Here is a 25,545-nt window from a genome sequence, read left to right as displayed (position 1 = left end):
AATAATAAGGAATCAGGGTGGCACATACTCATACTGTTTATCATTTACGGTAACTTTGTGTGATCACGCCTGGAGAAACTCATGTTGAAGGCCACAGATGTTGGTGTTGGTGTATTTATACTTCACACATCAAAATCACAGCTTGTTGTCAACATATTGTTCTACATAAAACAGATCTGATACGTAGATGACATGTGGGAGCTTTAATCAGAATAAAGAAGTTCTATTCTTCAGGATAAACTTACACTCCATTTTTGCCTTAATGTCACACAAGAAAAGGTTTGTGTGCTTTTATTTTTTAGAGCAAAATCTTCCGGTGTCGTTCCGTCTAACTGTGGTGAACTTACCGCAATTCATGGACCGCAGGCTTGCGCCACTTGATGCCCCCACATTCACACACACACACACACACACACACACACATTCCTCCAGTGACTGTGTTGGGTTCGCCTCGCTTCCAGAAACGGGCGTGCTTTTGGATTTAGCAGCCGGTGCCTCGGTGCCTCGGTGCCTCGGTGCCTCCGTCCAGCGATGCTGTGAAGAGAGAACTGCTTCAGGTAAGACGGCGGACAGACAGACAGACAGACAGCCTCAGTCGTCTTCATGCATTTAAGGTTCGAGCGCATGACGGACTCGAGATTCAACAGCTTATCTGGAAGGTTCCCGCCGCTGCTTCTTGACGAATGACTCACACCGGTGATAGAGCCGTCCTTTGGAACGGTTACCGCCGTCTTTAGCGTTCGTGAGGCTGTCGGCTGCATTGGCGCTGACGAAGCTCCAACAGCAGCCCTGATACGTGCCTCTGTCGCGCGTGGGGGAGACTCGGTGAATGACACCGCTGTCTCCGCGCTGTAACGTCAAGAAATGTCCCGTAAAATATGACGACAGATTTTCGAGTGAATCCCGAGAAATCTGTCAAAGACTCGGGCTAGCGAACACACACCGCCCCGCTCATTTCAATGCCAGTGAAAGTTTGAGAATTGATTGACGCGGTGACACGGCTCACTGTCGTCGGGCCAGCAGCACACAGTTCAGGGCTGAGGAGAAGCCAGAGCGCTGTGAACGGAGCTGCAGTGCTCTTATGTGTGCTGACATTAAGACGGAGGTGTGGAGGAATAATCACTTCATTTTAAAAGACACACAAATGGTCAGAAATGTGACGTGACATTAGCTCCAGGTCACACAGACATCACAACAGGGATCCCCGACACATGCTGCAAGACCTCCCGATGCTGCATACGTAGACGACTGCTATGGAGGAAAGGGTTGCTATGGAGGAAAGACCGAAGCTCATATGGTTGCTATACTGGCTAACAGTCTCAGCCTGAGATGAAGTATAAAAAAAGGCTCATGTGATGTCAGCACAGACGGTTCTGTGTGGTGCAGTATTGGTCGGTGTGTATGTGCAGTAGTTGTTGGTGAGGATGTGCACTATGTATCTTCCGCCTCACTGAGAAGTTGTGAGCTCAGAGGAGCTCGCCTTCGTCAGTTGTCGCCTGTGGCTGACGATGAGAGGACAAGCAGATCTCACCGTGTTTCTAAATCAAGAAGACCAACTGTTAACTAGAAACATTTCTAAAGAATTTTTGAGTGTGCCTGACTCTGGCCCTGTCGCCCCCATACATTATTATTTACACTGCTCAGCAAATTCAGTATTAATACAACAAGCTGTGTCATCATTACCTTTTTAATGGTCTCTTATTTTGATGCGACTCTTATTTTGAAAGCCTTTTATCTTGTGTGTGTGTGTGTGTGTGTGTGCGCTCGTGTGGTCTTGTGTCTGTTAATGAGAGTTTTACAAAGTCTTATTTTGAAGGGACTCTTATTTTGAAAGACTTTTGTCTTGTGTGTGTGTGTGTGTGTGTGTGTGTGTCTGCCCTGTCTGTCTGTCTGTGTGGTGTGTGTGGTGTCTGTCTCTCTATGTGTCTGTGTTTGTGTCTGCGAGAGACAAGGATAAAATGTCCGACATTAAAAATGTAGTTTTGATAGTCTGATATCATACACAGACTTCAATAAAGTTAGTCAAAGGCAGGCTTGAGGTTGCCAAGCAACCAGGGTCAGCTGCAGGTCAGAGTAATTAGGCACAGGTGCCTGCACACACTCTGTTTCTCCCCTGAGACACTCAGAAAATCTCTAAATGAAGCCCCTCGAAGGTGGCCAAAAATACCAAAAAGGTGTGCCGCAAACCAAAAGCCGAAATGACCATCAGCATCCCTAGGACAATTTCCTTGCGAAAATTGTATAAACTTTGGCCTCGGGAGCTCCCTGCTCCTTTTGAAAATGTCTCTTCTCAAATTAACATGGGAGTAGATTGGGCAGTAGATGCGTGTTGCTGGCGCATCTTCGTGTGTGACCCCAAAACTATAAAAATTACAGCTTCAGCAGTGTTATCACTGCGACCGCCTGGAATTTTCCTACTTTTTGAAAGGTAATCATGTCTGTAGAGTGACATTTGCGGCCTCAATTGCAGTTTACAAATTCATTTTTCGACAAATTTTTCTTTCCCTCTCCACTCTAGCGATGATGTCACTCACTCGAACTCTCGAACATTCTTTCAATTCACACACATTCATTTTTTTGGCGATTTATCAGCAAACTGTTTGGCGAAATGCTTAAACATTTTGATACCTTTTTTGTGTATGTGCGACAAAAACTGCGGGAGGAGTAGCGTGCCAAAAAAAAGAGCGTGATGATGATGATGATGATGATAATAAGTGGTAAATAGTATATAGTATGCTCTCTCAGGCAGACTCAATGATAACAGGGTCGACTGAGTGTCAGCTCAGAAATGATTCAGTTTTTATTCCCACTCAATTCAGAATCATTTTCATTTAGTTCTTACAGGGTGGGCGGGTTCTTTATGTAATACCCAATATCTTGTATGTTAATGCATAACATAAGGGTGCTAATGCATTTTAATGTGATTCATTAGTTCATAAAGAGGGTTGAATCCTCGAGTGTGGTACAAAGTGGCTCCAAAGGAAGCTGTCACATGGAGGTCTGGATTCAGACTGAGTGGAACATTTACTCCTGGCAGGCTTTGAGTTCATAAATGTAATACAAGCTATTCTCTGGTTCCAGCTTCTCAAATATGTGAATTGCTGCTTTTCCCTGTTAGCCTATTGCTATAAATTGAACATTATAGAATAGGATGAGTTATAAGGTGCTGTACAATGCAAACATTAGAAAGTGAGATAAGGATTTTTAAAAAATATGAAAACTACGCAGAGGGCAAAAACACATTAAAGGACAAAGTGCAGGAAACAGGTGAGTTTTTAGCAACTTCTTAAAGCCACCATCTGACTAGTTACTAACTAAAGTAGGAAGGTTCCACAGAGTGGGATTTATAACTACAAAGGGTTGGTCACCTTTAGTTTGAAGAAAAAGTGGCACAGGGTATGCTCCACATAACAGTGATAATAAATATATCTAAATTGGCTAATGAAAATAATGGGACAAATGATTAAACCATGTGGTACACCACATGTCAGCTGAGCAATGGAGGAGACATAATGATAAATGGCCACTTAAGAAATCTGTTGTGTGGATTACAATGGCAATTTTATTTACAGAGCACATTTTTTAGGCACTGAGAACATTTTTACATGCTGAGATTTATATAAAAAAATGATTAATCAATAATAAAATTAATTATTGAGCTGAAACCCTCATTTTCACAGACAAATACTATTTACGCTCATTTTGGTTTCAGCAGTGATATCATCAGATAAAACCAAAGTTATGTTAGGGGCAACTGAAAAAATGTTTTTGTGTTTTCGATTTACTGACTTTAATATAGGGTTCACTAGCAAAGACAACGCCATCAACAAAATGTGTTTAAACGATTTATTAATGGATGATGATTGGTCTGTGAAGCTTGAGGCTCACAGAAGTAGGGCAGCAGGGGGCTCTGGCGTCTTTGTGCCAAATATCCCAACCAAAACCAGCTGCTGTTATTACTGGAAGTAAGTGGCAGGTGTGCTAATATCCCGGTGTTATTTGGTTCTGACATCACAGTGTATTGTTTAGGTGTGTGAGATCACATCACATGGAAGAGAGCTGATTTTGACTGAACGGTGGTCATGACAGGCCGACATGAAAACGTTGGAAAGCTTTGCTTTGTTGTCTGTTTTGAAAAGGAATTCATTTTTTGGACTAGCTACAGCAAACTTGGAAATTTTAGATGATGGTTGCCAGGGAACTCACAGGAATGTAGTGACCTTGGAGGCAGGGAGTTGGAGTACTGTGGTGATGGTGATTGACTATCCTTTAATTGCTCTTTCACTCTTTTCTGATGAGGGTGGTGGGAAATAAATAAAGTTTACTTACACCTTACACACTAGCACATTTCACAGAGCAAGCTCACAAATTGCTTCTCTGGAGTAAATGTGTCAAACAATAAAACATAATCAACAAGAGTAGTAGTAGTCTAATAGTCTGAAACATTGATTATTACTTCAGTCTTATCTGGGCTTTAACTGTGAAAAGTGTTTAGCCATGCAATCCTTAATAGACAATTGTGAAAAACGGTCAGTTTGTTAGTCTCATCAGGCTTAAAAGAAAGTTTAATATCATCAGTGTGGCAATGATAAGAGAAAACTTTTAAATTAGCTAATAATGTGACCAAAGGGAAGCATAAGCAAAATATATAGGACCCACAACAGAACCCTGGGGTACACCACAGGAAAGCAGCAGTTTGTAGGGACCAGGCAACACAGAAAAACTTATGTCCAAAGAGGATGGAACAGAACCAGTCCAGGGTGCACACAGAGACACCCACCATTGCCTATTTTAACCCTTTCAGTCAGGATTATGTGATCTACGGTATCAAAAGCTGTGCTAAGATTCACCCACATTAGTAGACGTTCTAATGCTTCTGATTAAAACCAGACCGGAATTTTATTATAGTAGTCTTGTATAGGGATGTAACGATATGCTCAACTCACGACTCGATTCGAGTCACGATTTTTTTTTTCACGATACGATTTTTTCACGTTTTTTTAAAATGAGCTTCAGACAAATTATGACCAAATGAAATTATCTTTTTATTTGTAGGAAAAAAATCTCTCTTTACAGAAACTGTCAAACAGTTTGTGTTCTTATAAAAAGTGAATTTACATCTTAAACAACAAAACACATGACATATATCTCCTTTCTTTAGAAACAATCTCACAGTAAACTGCTGTTAACTGGTGTGATGTGCAGTTTTCGCTCACGAGGTGGCGTAACCAGGGCTCTTTTTTGATCACCAGCCAATGTGGCTGGTAAGTTTCTGAAGTTACCAGCCAATCAGAATTTCCACTAGCCACATTTTTTCCCGTGCAAAAAAGACAGATTATGAGAGCAACTGAATTAATTTGATCATTTTATTAACTAAAGCTTTAAATTAATCTTACAATGAAGTTGGGAACTTAAGTACATACAAAAATGATCCTACATTTCATTATTCATTAACCCTTACATACTATTCAGGGTCTAATATGACCCATTTTTTGTACATAACAGAAAAATAAAAACATTTAAACTTGCGAGCAGCATGCATCAATTTCCACAGAGCACCTTGAGTGGGCGGAAGCCAGACATAGAAAAAGCAAAGAGAATCCGGTGGATTTTCAAAATAAAATACCCCGTGCAAACTGCCGGTCGTAAAAGCAGACAAAAGTGAAACTAATTAACTACGTAGCATATTTGCACATGTAAAAGCATGTTTAGAAGAACATACACCGGGAAAATGTCCAAATCTGAGCAAGTAAACAAAGTCTGGCAGGCTAAGTGCTTGCTTCTGAAACACTCCCGGTGGGGTTTGAAGTCGCATGCAGGACGGACCAAATACGCCACGCTCACACAACGGAAGCCTGTTTGACCGGTGAGAGCACGTGGTGTGCGGGTTCCCATTTGCCAAGAATCGCGTTTCATTTTTTCTGTCAACCGATGCGAGTCGTCACGCATTTGTACCGATTTTTAATCGTGTCACGATGCATCATTACATCCTTAGTCTTGTATGTTGAGGAGATATGGAACAGCCTGTGGCTTGCTGGATTCACACGCTACCTGGATGACTTTTAGATTACTGAAGAGACAGGTGGCAGAGAATGTTATGGTGATAAAGAGCCTCTCACCACAGGATTCAGTCTGTCTGGATTAAAATGGTGACTGTGACTCTGCGTTAGTAACTAAAACCTGCTGTTTTGGTCAAAATAACATTGGCTTGGTTATATATTTAGGCAAGGACATGGATTTATGTCAGTGTAAGTGTAAAATGTGAACTTTGACTGCTGCTTTGCCTGAAAATAACATAGTGGCCATGTTAAGGTTCAAAGTATGTTTAGTGTCATTGGAAAGTTTTGATCACAGCCTGCTCTAATATTTATGAAGTGTATATCTGTACAACTTTATTGTACTTTGTAATAAGACATAGTTTGGACAACTGACAGATTCTGAAAGCTAAAGATCCTTTTAAAAGAGTAATATTCATGTGTTCAAAAATCATCATGATATTTCCTAACTATGCCATGTCTACCAGTTTAACAGTTGGTTTATAATTCATATCTAAACCTTTATGCCCTAGTCAGTCTGGATTAGGGATGGGCATGATTAATCAATTGATCGATAATTGTGTCGATCACGTACATTTTTTATTGATCAAACTTTGGTATTAAATAAAGGTTGTGCTGTGAGTCTTGAAGCAATCCAATGAATTTCCCTGTGTGGCAGCAATGAAACATTTTACTAGAGATGCACCGAAATGAAAATTTTCGGCCGAAACCGATAAAAATTAAATGGTTGCCCGAATACCGAAACCGAAACCGAATATGAAATGCGGTTGTTAAATTTTTCAGTATTTTTTTTTTACTATTGCATAAATAGCCTAGAATAAATAATACATTCATGAACGCATCATAGTCATTCCGACGGTCATTGAACGCACCTCGCATGTGTGAGACACCGTAGTTTAGAGAGAAGTATATAGCTCTGCTAAAGAGCAGTGTATGATGTATTTCTTGCCTGTGTTTTTCCTATACCCTGCATCGTGGGTTTATTGTGTGTGAATGAGAAAAGAATCAGCAACCCTGGCCAGATCACCGCGCACGTTGTTTCATTGCATGAATTGCGTCACGCCACTATTCGGCCTTACTATTCGGCCACTTCACCGAAAGCCGAAATGCACTTTTGGGCCATTTTCGGCCGAAAATTTTCGGTGGCCGAATTTTCAGTGCATCCCTACATTTTACCAACTGGGGGCGATATTTGACTAAGAAAAGAGTATAGAGTTGTCCCTCACTATAACGCGGTTCACTTTTCATGGACTCGCTGTTTCACAGATTGTTTTGGTGTAATTTTGCATGCTTTTTTTAAGCATACTGTACAGTATGAACGCGCATTGTGTTCGGCACCGTCAGAGGAACTGTGAAATACGCATGAGTTACTGGTAATAATTTCTTATGTGTCAAACCTCGTAGATTGATCATTAAAATAAAATTTGTTAAAAAATGTTTGGCCTTGAAAACAGGTTTTGATCTTTGGTTTCATTTACTAATACAGTATTGTACTTATTTTTGTTAAATCTGCGAAAGTTTGAACTTTGAGAGTGTTTAAGAGAGAAATGTGAAAAAATGTTAATGCCTGTATGAGAAAAGTGTATAAAAGTGTGTGGTTAGGGGTTTTACGGCCTTAAAACATGTATAATAATTGTAAAACTTACTTTGCGGATTTCGTTTATTGCGGATTATTTTTAGAACGTATCCCCAGCGATAAACGAGGGACCACTGTACTCAGCTACCTGTGAGTTTCCATAGATTTCAAAATTAATCATGAAGAGGTCATGGCGAAGTGTGGCGTAGGACCATTTTAAATAAAAGAAATAACTAAGTTCACTGCAAACACTGCGAAGCCGTGTGTAAGTACAACATGTCCACGACTCCAATGATGTACAACTTAAACAACGTACATCCGACCCTGGTTAACGTCAGTGCACCCTGCTCTTAACCGACCATTAGCTCAGTGTTAGCACGGAAGAGCTGCAATGCACAACAAGGGGAGAAAATTACCCAAGGGATTTGTAAATTGATTGAGATGGATATGCTGCCCTTAAGAATTGTTGAGGGCAAAGGTTTTCGAGACCTGATTAATTTAATTGAACCAGATTATCACATTCCGTCACAACGTACCATCACCAGACTGGTAGAAACTCACTAACTGAAGCAGCAGCTGTTAATAAAGTTGAGCACAGCTGAGAGAGTTGCTCTAACCACAGACTGAGAGCTACCTCACCTGCCACTACATCAGTGATGACTGGCAAATGAACTCAGCGGTCCTGCTCACAGAAAGCCTGCCAGGCCGGCATACACCTGACCTCCTTGCTGAGAAAATGAATGAAGCTGTGGAGCACTGGGGGCTTGAAGGCCGAGTTATTGCATCAGTCCATGACAACGCGACCAATATCATTGCTGCCAACAGTCCCACCAGAGTGCTCTGTATTTCCGTTGCCTGCTTTGCGCATACCCTCCAGTTGGCCATAAGTTGGCCACTGTATCTGTAATTCATTGTCATTTTGTCAGTCATTGTAATTGTACAATATGTTTGTTTTGATCTGTCCTGTACACGTGACATCCATTGCACGTCTGTCTGTCCTGGGAGAGGGATCCCTCCTCTGTGGCTCTTCCTGTGGGCAAGTTTTTCCTCACTGGAACCGAGGGTCTAAGGACAGAGGGTGTCACTCCCTGTACAGATTGTAAAGCCCTCAGAGGCAAATGTACTTTGTGACTTTGGGCTATACAAACAAAATTTGATTTGATTTGATATGCATCGGGTAACATCAGAGGCTAGTAAACTCGTTAGCCACTTTAATCACAGCACTGCAGCAACCAAAGCGCTGCGAAAGAAACAGGAGCAAAGGGGCCTCGCAACTCACCGGCTTATCCAGTCATGTAAAAGAGAACTTCAGAACTTTCTGAGGGAGACTCCCCCACCCCTGGATTGCACCCCTACAGACTGGTGGAAAGTGAATGGAAAAAGGTTCCCCAGGCAAGCCAAGTTAGCGCGGAGGTACCTGTGCATCCCGGCAACGTCAGTCCCCTCAGAGTGGGTGTTTTTGGCTGCTGGACTGACAGTCACCAGGCTCCCCTCGCATCTGACCCCAGAGCGCGTTAATCTTTCTAATCTTTGTTTCTCTTTGTTAACAAAAATTAGTTGGCCGGTGCTGAAGTTACTGTTAGGCGTCCATCACCAATGTAGCCTGTATGTGAGTTACTAGTTATTTTTTATGAGGCTTTGTTAAGTAATTAATTGTTAGGTATTCTCTCCCTTACGCTCCCCCGTCTTTCTCAACTTGGTTTTAAGTTACATTTTGACAAAACCTGTCAGACCTAAGTATTATTATGTTTTTGATTAAGTTATTGTTTAATATGATCGTTTAAATATATATATATTTTTGGAACAAAAGAAGGTCAATTGTGTTTAAGAGCGCTGACTCGCAGCTGTAGGCTCTGCTGCTTTAGAGCACCGCATATCTTCAAGTTTAACCATTGAATGTCGGGTTTAACTGCCATAAGAGTTAGACTGTTCCTCTTGTAATAAAGATTTCATCGAGGAAAAACATTGCATTTTGTATTTTCATTACATTTTTAATATAAAAATAATGATTAATCGATTGATTGTTAATTTTCCAGATGCTCAATCAAAGAAATTTATTTGAATTCCCATTCCTCGTCTGGATGTCAGATAATGGAAATGTAAAAGACCCACCCGTCACAGCATTAATGGGTTCAATTCTTAGCAGCACTGACACTGTTTTGGCTAGATACTTGCGCTACTCCATTTGGCAGTATTTGTGAATGGTAAACCAGTGAAGGATCATGTACTTGGTGGAGTCTTCATCTGACTGCGACAACTCTATGGATACAGTGGGATGCCAGTGGAGAGGGATCTGGAAAAACCCGGGGTCATCTGGCAGAAAAGTTGAACAAATCACTGTAGCCGACCATAAACACAGAAGCACACACACACACACACACACACACACACACACATATATGCTTGTAATGTCGATTGATACATTTTCAAAAAACTGCTCAAAGCCAGGTGTGCAGCTCCAACTTGTTGAGTATTAAATTAAAATGTCTTAAATAATGTAATAATAAATTATTAATTAATAATTTTATTCAAATCTTTCACAAATTGTTCATATATATATATATATTTTATACAATTTATTTGGATGTGTTTTATCTATTTAATTTTAAACATTTTCAGACTGCATTTTAATTGTATAACAGATTGATGAATTACCACATTTTCTATATTTCATAAATGTTGTGCTCCTCTGCCAAATAAATGACCTAATTAATCATTTATGTTAAATTGGGCAGGGAGATCAGCAGCCTTTTCATTTGTTGTTAGTTGACATAATTGTTAATTAGCATGTAAATGTAATCCTATGTCGTGTATATGTAACATGCCTCCAAAACACTGATGGCTGTGCATGTCACCTTAGCTGTACCTGATGGTAAATGGACTGTACATAAAGTGTCGTTCTAGTTTTCAGCCCAATCAACTATACACTACATATCTCTGCTGCCATGCAAGGTGCCAGCTGCTTATCAGTTATAGGGACTAACCATACATATGCATTCACACACCTTCAGGAGCATGCAGTAAAGCATGCAAATATAACATGGTTTCTAAGTCATATCAGATACAGTTTTCCACTTTGGATACTCCTGTTTGAAACATGACTGTTCACAGAAGTGCTCTATCAAATGGCAGTCTGTCATGTTTCATACATGTTACCTGTATATCTCTGTAGTTGACCTCAGGTGACTTCCTGTCTCATAATGAAAGTTGATTGATTGATTATCAGGTAAGGAGAAAGACATTCCAACAGCAACATTCACGCTGTGCTTGTAAAATCAACTGCACGAAGGAAAATGTTAAGAGGGCACTGCTGTGCTGTTTAAGCTCTTCTGCTGTCTCGAGAGCAGTTTTGAAAGAACAGTTCGTTTCTGACCTTCTTCAAACTATTTTAATGCATTAGCTAGTTGGTGAGTCAGCCGTGGTGTCACAGTGAATGTTGGTACTTTCACAGCTCTTGGTTTTCATGCGCTGCCTAGACAACACATCTCGTGTGAACACAATGAGTGGCTTGACACTTAGTGTGTAACGTGACAAGTTCTTTCTGAACGGCCTGTTACTCCTCCACTGTGAGTTCTCCATGTGTGATGTTCACTGCATTCATGAAGTGATAGTGTGGAGTTTTTATCCTCCTTCAACCTGTCCGATTCCACTTTTTCATGTATTAATTTGAGAGAAATCTTTTTCTGATGGATGATGGATGATGAAGAGACATACATTAATGCAGGATTGTCATAGATTGTGGAAGATTTTGGGTAGTTTTCCAAGTAGTACTGAGAACAGCTGACACTCTGAGACACAAAAAGAAAAAGCCAAATATGATGGAAATATATTTCTACAAACATTTTCCTTCTGTGAACAGCTGCAAACTGAGCAGTCTGCACATGGTGAAGGTCAAATGGTAGTCGCAGAGTCAGACTGATTGGAACAGGCAGCATTCAGTTATAAGGTAAAACACTGTGAATGGACCACAGTGTTGTGGTTTACAGTGGGTCATCTCAGGTTGCTTTCATTGTTCATCGAGCAGAGCAGCACACAGTTAAAACACTGGATGAAGGGTACATAAAAGGCTACATAGAAGTCTAGTGTTGAGTAGTGAGGCTCTGAGCTTTTAGACCTTAGACACTTTGACTCATCAAACACAAGTCAATAAAAACATTTTAATTACTGCATTCCAATAACTGGTGGAATGGAGCCAATAATAAAATGAGTTCCACCTGTATGTTACCAGTCACTGTGACAAACTGTGTCTAACAGTTTGATCCATGTGGGAATGTCCAAGAAGAAAATACATATTCCATGCAAAATGTCCATTTTCCTCTTTGCATTTGTTGCAGAAAAACAAATGAAATCTACCTCTGATAATTAGTACTAAAATGTTTCAACACTTGGATGTCGCATCTGCTTCCAGACCATTTCTACTGGGATCTTTTCAGCCTGATGTCCAACCTTTTCACACAGACCACTGTGGAGCCAAATTCAAGTCTGAAAAGAAGAGTGGTCACTTTTATTTCCTCCTGAACTTCTTGTTACTCTCATATTAGTTCCTGAAGCAGGGGAGTTCATAGTATCCAAGATCACCTATGTTACATTGCACACTTACAGCAGCAATTCCAGGTCCCATGCAGCAGTGAATATGAATGGATGGTAGTCAGCCTTCAGAGTTCTGAGTTTCTATCATTCAAATAAAAAAAAACAGTTATGACATTCTCATAATTTTCCCTTGGATCACAATTATCCAGAGGAAATATTATCATTGTGTGCTCTGCAGTACTTTCTGATCATGATGATGTATTATACAGTTCTCTACCCTGCACACACCTTCCTGGTAAAGGTTTGCACCATCCCTCATTCACCACAACAACACCTTTCTATCTCACATAAGAAGTCCTGATGGACCGTGAGAATGAACAAAAGAAAATATATATAACTAATAATAGTGTTGAATTTAGGGTTCATTCTATTTCATATTTGACTTTTCAATTTAAGTCTAGTTAGTTTTCAAAAATTGTTTGCTAGTTACTCAGTTTATAATGTTTTTTTCACTGCTTATCTTCATTTTGGTTGTAGTTTCTGATGCTGGTGACATTTACTGACTGCAGGAACTTCCACCTTCAGTGAGCTGTGCTCTTACTGCTGCATTTGATGAACTCTGTCACAGTTGTGTGTTTGTGGAGTGCACAGGGATAAGAGAGTTTGAGTGGACTTGTTAAAAGCATTTTTGTGAGTTTTGACATCATTTCTGGTTGTTCTAAAACTACTGAGTTGTATTCTGATAATCAGTTTCACACACTGATTGGACTGTGATGTGACCACCAAGGAATTTACTGTTGGCTTGGACATTAGTGCTTGGGAACAGCGAGATATATTTAAATACACTGACATGTTAATACACTTTATTGTAGCTGAAGGCTATTCTTAATCCAGCAGATGTCATTTTAATAGTACTAACCCTTTTAACTGACCCACTCTTTATTTACTTATTATCTCCTTACTTCTCTTTACTTATCTAAGTACATTTGAACTCAAAACGACTTTTTAAGTAAGTTTTACTTGACTAAAATATTTGAATGTATTTTCAATTATTTTATGAATCAACTTTAAAACTTAAGTTCAATTTAGACTAACAATGAAGTACTGAGGTTGCTTTGTCACAGAATTACTGAACCACACTAAACAGAATTTGGTGCACTTATGACAACTTACTGTGCTTCCTTGTCATTTCAAGTCTCTTAAACAGAAATATCCAAAAGTCATCAAAGGACTATTCTGGTGTTATTCTCTATTTTTCTTATTTTAAACAATTCCACAAAAGAACAAAACGAACAACGTGCTGGTCCATCTCTCAGTACTGACTTCACCACCCTGTCTGAGGCTCTCAGGCCCATTGTTTCCTAAACGCAGACATCTTGTAAATAAGCTAACAGTCACAGATATGTAGACCTAGTTTCATTTCTAAAAATCAAACAGAAAACATAGTGCGTATCAGTGTTAATTTTGTCACCCATTTTTCTATTTAGTCTTAGTCTTAGTCTTGTTTCAAAGTTCATTCTTAGTCTTAGTCACTTTTAGTCTTTCGCAAATCATTTTTGTTCTTCATATTTTAGTCGACTAAAAGTCTCAAAATTTAATGTGAACACAGGGTATTTTAGTCCAGTTTCAGTCAAAACATTTTAGTCTTTTTCTATTTATTTCAGGAATTTTTTGTTTATTAATTCCAGTTCACTTGTGTTCCACAGCTAACATATTGATTAAATGTCTTGATTGAATTGAATAGAATGAATTTATCCTCAATGCAACTTTGCTAAGTGTCTTGTCTGTTGTTTCAATACACACTTAATATGCACTTGATTTCATTTTTTAATCTACTAATAGCAGGTACACCCTATTATGACATGTTCTGTCATCTTCTACATGCAATTGTTAAATTTCAATATAAATAAATTGATTTTATGCCAGTTGCATCTACTAAAATGTTCAAATTAAGATAAGTCAATCACTGTTAGTGTTTAGCACAAATGGGGAGACTAGACTCATTCTTGACTGTTATGCCATATGCGCACATTTTATTAACGTTGGGCTGCAAACAGGTTCAGGCTCTACAAAGCTGTCAATCAAAACGGGCCAGGCTAGGCTCGGGTCAAATTCTATCGGGCCAGGCCTGACTTCTAAGGCCCGTTTCATGCTCTAGATTGCGCTGTCCGTACACCGTGTTTCTCTGCATGCTGTTTGTTTTCAAGCCACAGGTGTGAGAGCAGCAAGAGGATCTCAAACGTGTGGCCGTGACGTTGCCTACAGTAAAAGAAGTGCTGGCACAAACACATGATAGTGATAGTGATAGTGATGATGATGATGATTGTGATAGTGATGATAGTAATGATGATGATACTGTAGTGATGATAGTGATGATGATGATGATGATGATGATGATGATGATGATAATGATGATGATAGTGATGATGATAGTGATGATGATGATAGTGATGATGATGATGATGATGATGACGATGACGATAGAGGCTTTATTTGTCATTGTAACAGTACAAGTACAGTTATATCGCCCACTCTACAGTTTGGTGTATTTGATGCATTTTGTTATCCTCTGCTCACAGGAGGCCCAGGGCCTACTGGGTACACCTGGATGGCGGCGACGTCTAAACCAGGGCACAACACACAGACAACCACACACTCACATCACACCTACGGTCACTTTAGCTAACCTGCAATTGTGGGCGGAAACCAAAGCAGAAACAAGGAGGGCAACACAGAGCAGGCTGGTCCTGATCCAAACAGAACCAGGGACCTCCGTGTGCCATATTTAGGTACTCTTTCCCTGACTGACTGGAGCCCAGCACACCACAAGAACCGTGACACATAACCTGGGGAACAATTTGAAACAAATTTTTGTTAGAATTTTTATGCTGATTCCAAAGTTGCAGTCAGTTTTTTTTCTAAGCACGTCAAGTTTTCCTCTCCACAGCTGACCCTCAGCTAGCAAAATTCCATTGACAAGCTGTATTAAGACTTGCCAGCTGATTACGATTGACTCACTACAGCTACGGGCAACTTGTTTGTGCCGCACCATACAGTGCAGAGTGAGAGTGTGTTGCAGCTCCAATAGGCCCGTTGCTACAATATCTGCAACAACAGAAGCTAGCATAGTAGGTAATGAGCGGCTTTGTGCTGCTGTCTCGTAACCTTGGAAACCCATGGGCATATGTTGTACGTTCTCTTTTCCTTTGATGCTGTTTTTAGTTTTCAAGCTTGTATTTGTGTAGTTCACCATTCACGTCAGAGGCAACACATCAGTGTATTTGTTCCAAACAAGAATTATTTGCTATTTTAAAGGTAATATCTGTGATCAAGACAAGCCATGGCCCCTCACAAAAGTGTGCAAGCAGTGTGTTGGAGAGTTACGGGTTTTGGACCAAAAGGAACACATGTAAAGTTATTGGTTCCCCGTGGTTTGGCGAAGCAAAAAGATCATGCACCGATGTTACTTGTGTTTATGCAACAAGCACATCTCTGTTAAGTACAGTATTTTCATATTTTTTTAAGCAAACCGGGATCCTATAGTCAAAACTTGACGTGATAGAAAAAATGAGATCAGTTTGGATTCCGCACCCCAAACGATTAGTTCAAAAACAGCTTGTCAGACTACCTCAACATAAATTGTGTTTAAAAATCAGCTAAATCTTACTGTCTATTACAGCTACATTTTGCTATGCTGCTACATCAGCACCACCGCCTTCTTCACCACCCCAACTAAGCACCCACCTGCTCATCCTCGTATCTCCATGTACTATACAGTACAGAATATATGCAGCCTAGACACCAAAACTCAAATGTTGCTGGCAATAAACAATTCCAAAAACGTGAGTTTTTGACGGAAGCTGTATTGACACAGGAATATAGGCTGACATGCATGTCTTTGGACTTGAGAGGGAAACCCACACAGACTCTGCACAGCTTTCCTTGATCAGTTGTTTTTTTGTGATTGGTCCTTCAAAGCCTCATTGTTATCAAATAATACATCCCAGGTGACCTTTATCCTGTAAGGTAAATGTCGTATTGTGTTTGATTGAAATTCATCACAAGTCGACAACTACCAGAGGGATCTCTCCGAGGTTCGCCGACCACACAGCGCAGCCTTTCCGGAGTTATTGGCGTCTCTTGCTTCAAGGGACACTTCGACATGCAGGCCTGGGAGGGCGGGGGATCGAACCCCATTGATCGTGGACGACCACTCTGAGTGGAAAGTGATGTAGATCCTAACACTGCTGGTATTGAACATGATGCAGCTTGTTATGATATTACAGAATGTATAGTCTGATTTAAAAAGCAGGATTTTATGACTGTATATAACACTGTGGGAAAAGTGTCTGTGTGCAGGATGCATCCAGAATCAGTGACAGGTGAATCAGAAAACGGAATGGACTCATGAGGCCCGTGACAGCTTCCACCCACTCTCCTGAGTTAGTGATTTCATTTGGTGGTCTTAGGTCCTTCAAGAATGGTTTACAGATTTTGAACTTTACATTTATAAGCAACCGTCTGAACACTTGTTCATCACTCCTCCTCCACACTTTCAGGATGGAGGAATGATACCTGGATGCTCCTATGTCCAGCCTTTGACTCTCTGGAGTGGCAGCACGTCTAGAAGGTGAACCTGCTGGAGTGACTGACTTTTCCCAGTTGGGTTGCAGGTGTTGCTGCTGAGTCAGAATTTATAAAACACACATGTATATGTTTCCCTCCATCGGGAGCTTGTGCTCTTTCTGGCACGTTCTCCTGAAGCTCCCTGCCTCATTATCCACAGCCACATGGCAGTCATTGCACGCTCGTATAGTATTTGAAGTTATACAATGTGTCAACACTGTAGCAAGCAGATGGCTACATCAGGACTTATAGAGCAGCTCATCAGCCATCTCATTCTGCCTCCGTCCCCTTTTTTAAAAACTGATGCTCAGAGGACTTTGATGGGATCATTGTTTGGTTTGTTTTTCTAGACTTTTTTATTGTGATTGCACGTTTGACGCCTTATTGGTTTTCTGAGTGCTCCTATAATCTGTCATCAAACAGTCCTCAGAGGAAGTGTTGTTGTGCTGTTGCTGTGAGGAGGCCACATTTTTCAACTGACTGCCCTGGGAGGACTGGCCTTTCGAGGGTCCTGTTGCCAACGGCTGTGTCGACCAGTTACACCAGCCAACCTGAGCACACATAAATGCTCTTGTTACTTTTAGAACCAGATAACTTAAATATTAGAGTGAGTCCCGAACATCTTGGTTCCCTAAAAAACCCAGAATCAGAGCCGACAAGCAGATGTCTGTGCTCGCGCCATCCCCTGCAGTAACTGTCTTCTCGTGCAGACTTACAAGCCACCCCGCCCCATTTGACATCCACGGTGTCCTCCAGTTAGCCCCTACTACATTTTTGCACCAGCCCTGGCTACCCATTCATTTTCCCGTGTTTGGACTGATTTCTTCTATGTTTAAACTATACTTTACACTCTAAAATTTGATATATGCACTTTCATTTGTCCTTTACTGTGGTTGGTTTCCTTTTGTTGCTTGTTGTTTCAGGACAGCTGTCCCGTCAACATCTCACTCTACTTCCCAAAAAATCTTTCATCAGCTGATTTTGTGGGGCCCAATGAATGTGAGCTAAAACATTACAAGCTGTATCATCTATTCATTTGTTTCCCTGGTGATTTTATACTTTCGCTGGCACTGTTCATTACACAAACTGAAAGCATAAAGTGCTCGAGTTGTGTCTGTCACCCACCCAGTGATTCATCCCCTGAGCTACCAAGTGATTCCTTTAAGACCGCTGCCTTAAATGGCACCTGGCTCCATGACACATACACGCATGCACGATGCGCACACAACACACACACACACCACACCACACACCACACACCACACCACACCACCACCACACAAATCCATCTCCGGTTCGCTGCAGGCTCGTCCTCCCTGTGGGACCAGTAGTTCTTCTCATTAAACACAGCATGATATGCAGCACAGCTCTCCCCTCCCTAAAAATTATTCCTGCTCATCTTCATCCATGTATGACTGCTGTTCTTCGGAAACACACATTAACTCATTTCCTGTTGGACTGGTGCATTCAGCTAGCTTTAAATGTGTCTATGACATGAACTTGCTCAGTGTATTAGAGGGTGTGTGCCGGCTTACTTGACAGGCGGCTCTTCAGATGAGATACTCCACTTTTCCCCAGGTACCGTGGGGGGAACACAGCACCAGCGGATCTGATGGGATCCTTTTCTGTTTCACACACACAACACACACACACACAACACACACACCACACCAACCACACATACACACACAGACTGCACTATCATCCATCACAGTTATTTCCATCTTCTGGCCGGGGCTATCCCCCCGATTCAGTTGGCCCCACTTTCTATAGCTAGGCACTTTCCAACAACAATATGGTTCAAGCCGGATTAGTCATTGTTTACCCTGCCCCACACAATTTCACATGAGCACACACACACACACACCACACACACACACACCACACACACACCACAACATCTGAGTAAATGTATTAGGACATTCAGCAATTATCATTCTGGTGTTATAGAGGACCCCATGAAGAAACTACAGTGCTACACAGCACACACCAAGATATTGCAACCCTGCCAACAAATGATGGAATCACCCGTCTTGGAAGATGTTCATTCAGTGTTAATTTTTGTAGAAAAAAAAGCCGATCGTCACGACTGGACACAAAACTAAAGTCATTTCAAAATGGCAACTTTCTGGCTTACGAAACATACAAGAACAATCGAGAAACAGAGGAATAAAATTATGGAATCACCCTGTAAAATTTACTTTCCCAAAAACTAACCCCTGCCTCAGATAGATCTGCTCGTTACTCTGCAGTTAAAACAGGAGGATTCACCACCTTGGAGAGCTGTTGTACCAAGTGGATTGACATGACATCATGGTCCAAACCTGAGAGATGTCATTGACAACAAAGGAGAGGATTACTCAAACTCCTTGAGGGTAAATATCACGCAAGTTGCAAAACTGTGGTTGTTCACCGTCAGTGTGTCTAAAATCTAGACAAGTACAAACAAAACATGTGAGGCTTGTTAAAGGTTTTACGACGAAAATTTAAGGCCATATGTCTGAAAAACAAGAAATGCACAACAAAACAAATGGAGAGGCACTGGAGTCCAACATCTGTGACCGAACTGTCAGAAATCGGCTTAAAGGAAAATGGGGATTTATATACAGAAGCTAAATGACAGCCGTCAATTTAACACCTTACAGAAAACACAAGGTACAATTGAGCTACTGTAAAGCCCCTTTTGGACTGTGGATGACTCGATGGAAAGTCATTCAGTGATGAATTGCGACTCTGCATTGGGCAAGGTGAGATGATGCTGAACTTTTGTTTGGTGCGTTCAATGAGATTTATGAAGACGGACTGCCTGAAGAAAAAATGCAAGTTCCACGTCATTGGATATATGGGGCTGCTTCAGGTAAAGGCACTGGAGAGAGGCTGTCACATACTTCTTCAATAAAGCCAGTTTTATGGTTGACCTTTTGAATCAACTGAAGATGGATAATGCATCGTAGATCAAAAAACTGTGGAAACCATCCTTGAATAAAGACACATTGGGTCAATGTATGGCCTGCAAATAGTCGGATCTCAGTCCAATTAAAAAATCTGCGGTGGAAGTTGAAGACGAAAAATGGTCATGTACAAGGCTCCAACTGCTAAAGCTGATTTGGGCAACAGCAATTCAAGAGAACAGTGAAGCCAGATTGAGAAGCAGTACTGTTTGTCACTCATTAAGTCTATGCCTCAGAGATGTAAGCTGTTATAAAAACCCGAGGTGGTGCAAAAACAAAGTTTTACTATGGTGTGTGAAAGGTTCTTTTGTTTGTTGTTTTTCATATTTCTCATTTTTTCCTCAGAATTGAGTGCTTCATATTTTTTTCCCTCTTTCCTTTTTTCCCCTGTTACTGACTACACAATTTTTTTTCTTGACTTATTTTAGTGTTTCTTACTGTAGTTGAGATTGAAATTTCTTTTTTTTTTTTAATGATTGTTTAATCAAGTTTGAAAGGTGTTGCAGCAACCTACACTACCAGGAACCCCCACCTCACCATACAACAACAGCTGTGTTTTTACTGAAGCACTTTACACTGTATCTAAATACATTTTTATGTTGGCCTACTTTACACGCAACTATACAGGATTCCCGCTGCATTCCCGTGCAGCTCAGTCACCACTTGAAAACATTTCAGAACGTTTGCAGAGCATTTAAATGTAATACATTGCATTAAAGTTTTGTGCTTGGACCCTTCTCTGTCATCAACTCAATCGAATCGCCAACCTTACAGTACAGCTGATGTTATTAATTGTATTTTTTGTTCATTTGGTCTACAGTCAGGATCACAAAATAAATGTTTTATCATGGGGGGGTTGGCTGTAATGACTGCGGCCAACCTATTTATGAAGCCAATGTCAGATTTCATACTCGTTCTTTTTGTCTTAGACAGAAACAGAAAAAATATGTAATACAAATATATGGTAAATTCGCTGACAGTGGACAGGAGCTGAATTAGGGTTACATTGTTACCCCCCCCCCCTTGGTTCTTGAGTGACGAAGATATCTCCCGCTCCGTTTATGTGTACAGGAATGGACCCCCTTGCGGGTCAGGTACGTGATACTTCTTTAAGAACACCGACTTGCCGGTTCAGGTTCCTGCCCTCAGGTTTACCCATAACGCACCTGTGTTGGCGTGGATGTGGAATCAGTGATCGTTTGATCGGAAACTGTCTCTAACGGCCCTAGAGCTGGCGAGAATAGTCTCTTCACTTGAGAAAAACAAGGTTACAATGATAACCCTATGTTCTCTATTCTGAGACTATTCCCACTCCGTTACATATTCCATATGTACGGGGAAAACTCTTTAAGCCACCCCGTGAGGAGCGTTGCAGCCCATAAGTCCAACCCCGAAACATGAGCAAATGACACTATCTTACAAAATGTGCATCATCACAGACCACCCAGGTCAGGTCCTGGCAAGGACCCAAGGACAAGCCTGAGAGGCAGAGGGCCGCACGGGTCATCTGCACGACCAACCCCAGAAATTACAGAAAAGGGGGCCGTCCGACAAGGCATGTGAACAATTTCCCTGTGAGTGACACTAAACCGCCCCGCAGATGCTGAGGCGATCGAGGGACAAAGAAGGTGGGAAGGAGGCGGATGGGTCTGCTATGTTTTAAACCAGCCAAAATCTCCAGAAGTGTGGACTGAGAGACCCATTTGTGGCTGCTGCGCATATGGCAGCAAGGAGAGCCCCGGCGAACACGTTTTTGTATGTGAACACATTTATGCCTATGAACCACCATAACCCAGTCGTATAACCCTAGGCCTGACAGAAGTCTTCCCAACACAACTTGATTCGGCGCCTGAAGGGCTGATCAGTTTCCCTGACAGCCGTGTGCCTTGAATGTCTCTGTTAAGGCCTGACAGCACGGCACATGGCTGATGCTGCTCGGTCTCCCATCACACCAGAAGGAGAGCTTGTCTCAAAACCAACTGAGCATCTTTCCTTGGGGACATCAGACAAAGCTTCAGTTTTATGGTTAGGTTTCTTTGTGCGAGGACTACACTTGGGCCCATATGTGTACATCCGCATTTTCAGCACAGTAGCATGCAGCATTTCAGTTGGAAACTGAAGACCGTGGGTTGTCTTGGGCTTGTGTGGTTTGAGTAGGGATCTGCCTGTGGGTTCACACCCAAGTGGCAAACACCTCATACCCAAGATACAGACAGGGCCACCCTAGTACCATGGTGTCCTGGGCTTCCTGCACTGTCCTCACCCCGACACTTGTCATCTAAACCAGAGCCCGTCCCATTAGGGCCACCATGATGCCAACCATGCTGGGAAGGGTTGGCACAGGGTGCCGCCCCCTGAGCAGAAGGTCTTCCACGCTGTGTCAGGGAAGCAGAGTCACTGAAACCACAGCTGGCATTTGTACTTCTTTCTACTCGGGAACAGAGTGAAAAGGAGGAAGCGTAGAGCAGCCTCGGGTCCAGGCAGCACCGGGGCATACCACCACAGAGGCAGGCTCGCATCTTCACGGAGAAGAGTGGAAATTATTACCAAACACTCCGGGACGCCACTCCACTCCACTCCTTTAGTGAACAGAAGAGGGGGGCAAAGGCCCATCACAGCAGTTTGCCTGCCACCACAGGCTGGGGGACACCTAGGCCCCCTGCCCGTTATGTGACTGTTTGTCACATGCTGTCTCGGACATTTAAACATTCCCTGTCGTCATTGCCAATAAATACTTCCTCTATATACCTTCAAAGTGAATGTCATCACCTGTCTGCACACACAGCAGTTCGACTGGCAGCAGATCGACGGAGCTAGCTTTAGTTCTCCTTATTATGAAAGGACAGCAAGGTGTCGAGAGGCGGTGGCAGCAGAGGAGTCCCCTCTCAGTAACAGCAGAACTATAATACAGGACCCACACTGCTCAAAGGTAATAATAATTAACAGCACACCAAAATTTTCTACTTAAGCTAAGGACAGGGAAGAGAGGAGAGGAGCAGCGCACGGGAACGACACGGGACCAGCGCCAACCGGGGGGGCAAGGACAATGGGGGCACGCGGCGAGGGGAGGGGCACGACGAGAGCAGCAGAAGCAGCAGCAGCAGCAGCACCCACGCGCATCACGAGGCCCCAGCAGCACGAGCAGCAGGGACGCGCAGCAGCACGAGCACCAGCAGGGCACCAGCCGCACGAGCCGCAGCACGAGCAGCACGAGCATCCAGTCACGAGGAGCAGGCAGCCGGCTATCCCAACCCAAGGCATGCCGATCAGCAGCACGAGGAGCGCAGCAGCACGCGGAGCAGCAGGCCGGAGCCCGAGCCTAGCACGGCAGCAGCAGCACGAGCATGCAGCAGCATGCAGCACGAGCAGCACGAGCAGGCAGGCACGAGCAGCAGCCGCAGCACGAGACAACGCGGCAGCAGCAGCAGCCACGGGAGCAGCACGAGCAGCAGCACGAGCAGCAGCAGCACGAATCAGCAGCAGCACGAGGCAGCAGCAGCACGAGGCAGAGAGCACGAGCAGGAGCAGCAGCACGAGCAGCAGCGGCAGCACGAGCGCAGCCAGCACGAGCAGCGCAGCACGGCGGGCAGCAGCAGGCAGCATGCTACAGCACGGGCATGCAGCCGCCAGCAGCAGCATGCAGCAGCAGCACCACGAGCAGCCGCAGCACCGCGGGCAGGCAGCGGCATCAGCATACTAGCAGCCACGAGCAGGCAGCAGCAGCCACGTAGCAGCAGAGCAGCGCATCTAGCTACGAGCAGTCAGGCAGCAGCATGCACGAGCAGCAGCAGCACAGCATGCAAGGCAGCACGAGCAGCAGATGCAGCAGTCAGCAGCAGCAGCACGAGCAGCAGCGCAGCACGAGAAGCAGCAGAAGCCACGAGCAGCAGCAGGCGCAGCCGCACGAGCAGCAAGCATGCACGCGCAGCAGCAGCAGCCGGCACGAGCCGCAGCCGGCCGCAGCACGGCGCAGCAGCAGCACTAGCAGCAGCAGGCAGCCGCCGCAGGAGCAGCGAGCAGCACGGCAGAGCAGCCGCCAATAGCAGCATGCAGCACGGGCGCCGCAGAGGCATGCAGCAGCACTGGGCAGCAGCAGCAGGAGCAGCACCACGAGCAGCAGCGGGAAGAGCAGCACCGCAGCACGAGCAAGCAGCATGGCAGCACGAGCCAGCTAGCAGCGCAGCAGGCAGAGCAGCAGCAGAGCAGCCGCACGAGCGCCGCAGCAGCAGCAGCCACTAGCGCAGGCAGCACGAGCAGCAACAGCGCACGAGCAGCACGAGCAGAAGCAGCACGATCAGCAGCAGCTAACGAGCAGCAGCAGCACGAGCAGAGCAGCAGCAGCAGCAGCCGCACGAGCAGGCAGCACGCGCAGCAGCCGCCCCGCAGCAGCACAAGAAGCAGGCAGCCAGAGCAGCAGCAAGCAGCACGAGGCGGCACGACAGGAGCAGCAGCAGGACTAGCAGCACGAGCCGCACAGGAGCAGCAGCAGCACGATCAGCAGCATCACCAGCAGCACGACAGGAGCAGCAGCAGGACGAGCGCACTAGCAGCAGGCAGAAGCAGCCGCGCATCAGCACGAGCAGCACTGACAGGAGCAGCAGCATGACCGCCGCACGAGCCCAATCATCATCATCATCACTATCCACTAAGCCCTAGTCATTGTGTGGTGCCATAGCCTTCTGTGGACTGTAGGCAAAAGTCACGGCCACCCGTTTGAAGATCCTCTTGCTGCTCTCACACCTGTGGTTGAACAACAAACAGCATGCAAGAGAAAAACACGGGGGCACGGACAGCGAAGCGAGAGCAGGAACCGGGAGGAGCACGAGCAGCTAGCAAGCGCAGCACGAGCAGAGAGCAGCAGCCGCAGCAGCAGCACTATCTCACGCGCAGCAGCCAGCAGGCGCAGAAGCAGAGCGCAGAGAGCAGCACGCGCAGCAGCAGTCAGCCACGGGCAGCAGCCAGCGCAGGGAGCAGCAGCAGGGCAGCAGCAGGCAGCAGGCAGCAGGCAGCAGCAGCAGCCACCCAGAGCAGGCCGCAGCACGCTGCAGCAGCGGAAGCAGCAGAGCGCCGCACAGCAGGCAGCAGGCATACGATGGCAGAGCATGCAGCCACGAGCAGCAGTGCAGAGGCACGAGCAGCACGAGCAGCGCACCACGCGTCAGAAGGCAGCACGAGCAGCTAGCGGCACGGCAGGCCGCACGAGCAGCACGAGCCGCAGCACGTAGCCTCAGCAGCAGCAGCAGCAGCAGGTCAGCAGCAGCACGAGAGCAGAGGCAGCCGCAGCAGCAACGAGAGCACGATGCAGCAGCAAGCACAGCAGCAGCAGCAGCAAGAGCAGCACATGCAGCAGCACGGGCAGCAGCCCAGTGCAGCAGCCACGGGCAGCGCATGCAGCAGCAGCAGTCAGCATCCACACGAGCGAGCAGCAGCACGAGCAGCAGCAAGCCGAGCAACGAGCAGCCCACGAGCTAAGCAGCAGCAGCAGCAGCACGAGCAGTCAGCAGCAGCAGCACGAGCAGCAGCATGAAGTCCGCACGGAGCACTTAGCAATCAGCAGCACGAGCTAGGCACGCACGAGCAGCACAGCAGCAGATGCACGAGCAGCAGCAGCAGCAGCACGGCAGCAGCATGCATCACGAGCAGCCACGAGCAGCAGCAGCACTATCAGCAGCATCATCACGATGCAGCAGCAGCACTGCATGCAGGCAATCAACTAGATCAGCACGATCAATCATGCCTCACATCATCATCATCACTATCATCATCATCACTATCATCACTACAGTTATATCATTACTATCATCAT

General features: G+C 44.2%; 1 protein-coding gene across 5 annotated transcripts in view; it reads left to right on the top strand.

Annotated features, from left to right (window-relative positions):
• Positions 1 to 309: 309 nt before the first annotated feature.
• LOC104928201 (disks large-associated protein 1) overlaps positions 310 to 25,545 on the top strand; it is a 111,782-nt gene continuing 86,546 nt past the window's right edge. For 2 of the 5 annotated variants that reach the window (XM_027276499.1, XM_027276498.1), the window contains exon 1: positions 312 to 557. The gene's annotated coding sequence lies outside the window, so the exon portion shown is untranslated. Of the gene's footprint in view, positions 558 to 25,545 lie in introns of all 5 variants that reach the window. The other 3 variants (XM_019261987.2, XM_019261986.2, XM_019261988.2) reach the window with 3 other exon arrangements.

This window comes from Larimichthys crocea, unplaced genomic scaffold, assembly GCF_000972845.2.
Source record: "Larimichthys crocea isolate SSNF unplaced genomic scaffold, L_crocea_2.0 scaffold397, whole genome shotgun sequence".
Taxonomy (NCBI): Eukaryota; Metazoa; Chordata; class Actinopteri; family Sciaenidae; genus Larimichthys; species Larimichthys crocea.
This window is presented reverse-complemented; position numbering and strand designations above follow the sequence as displayed.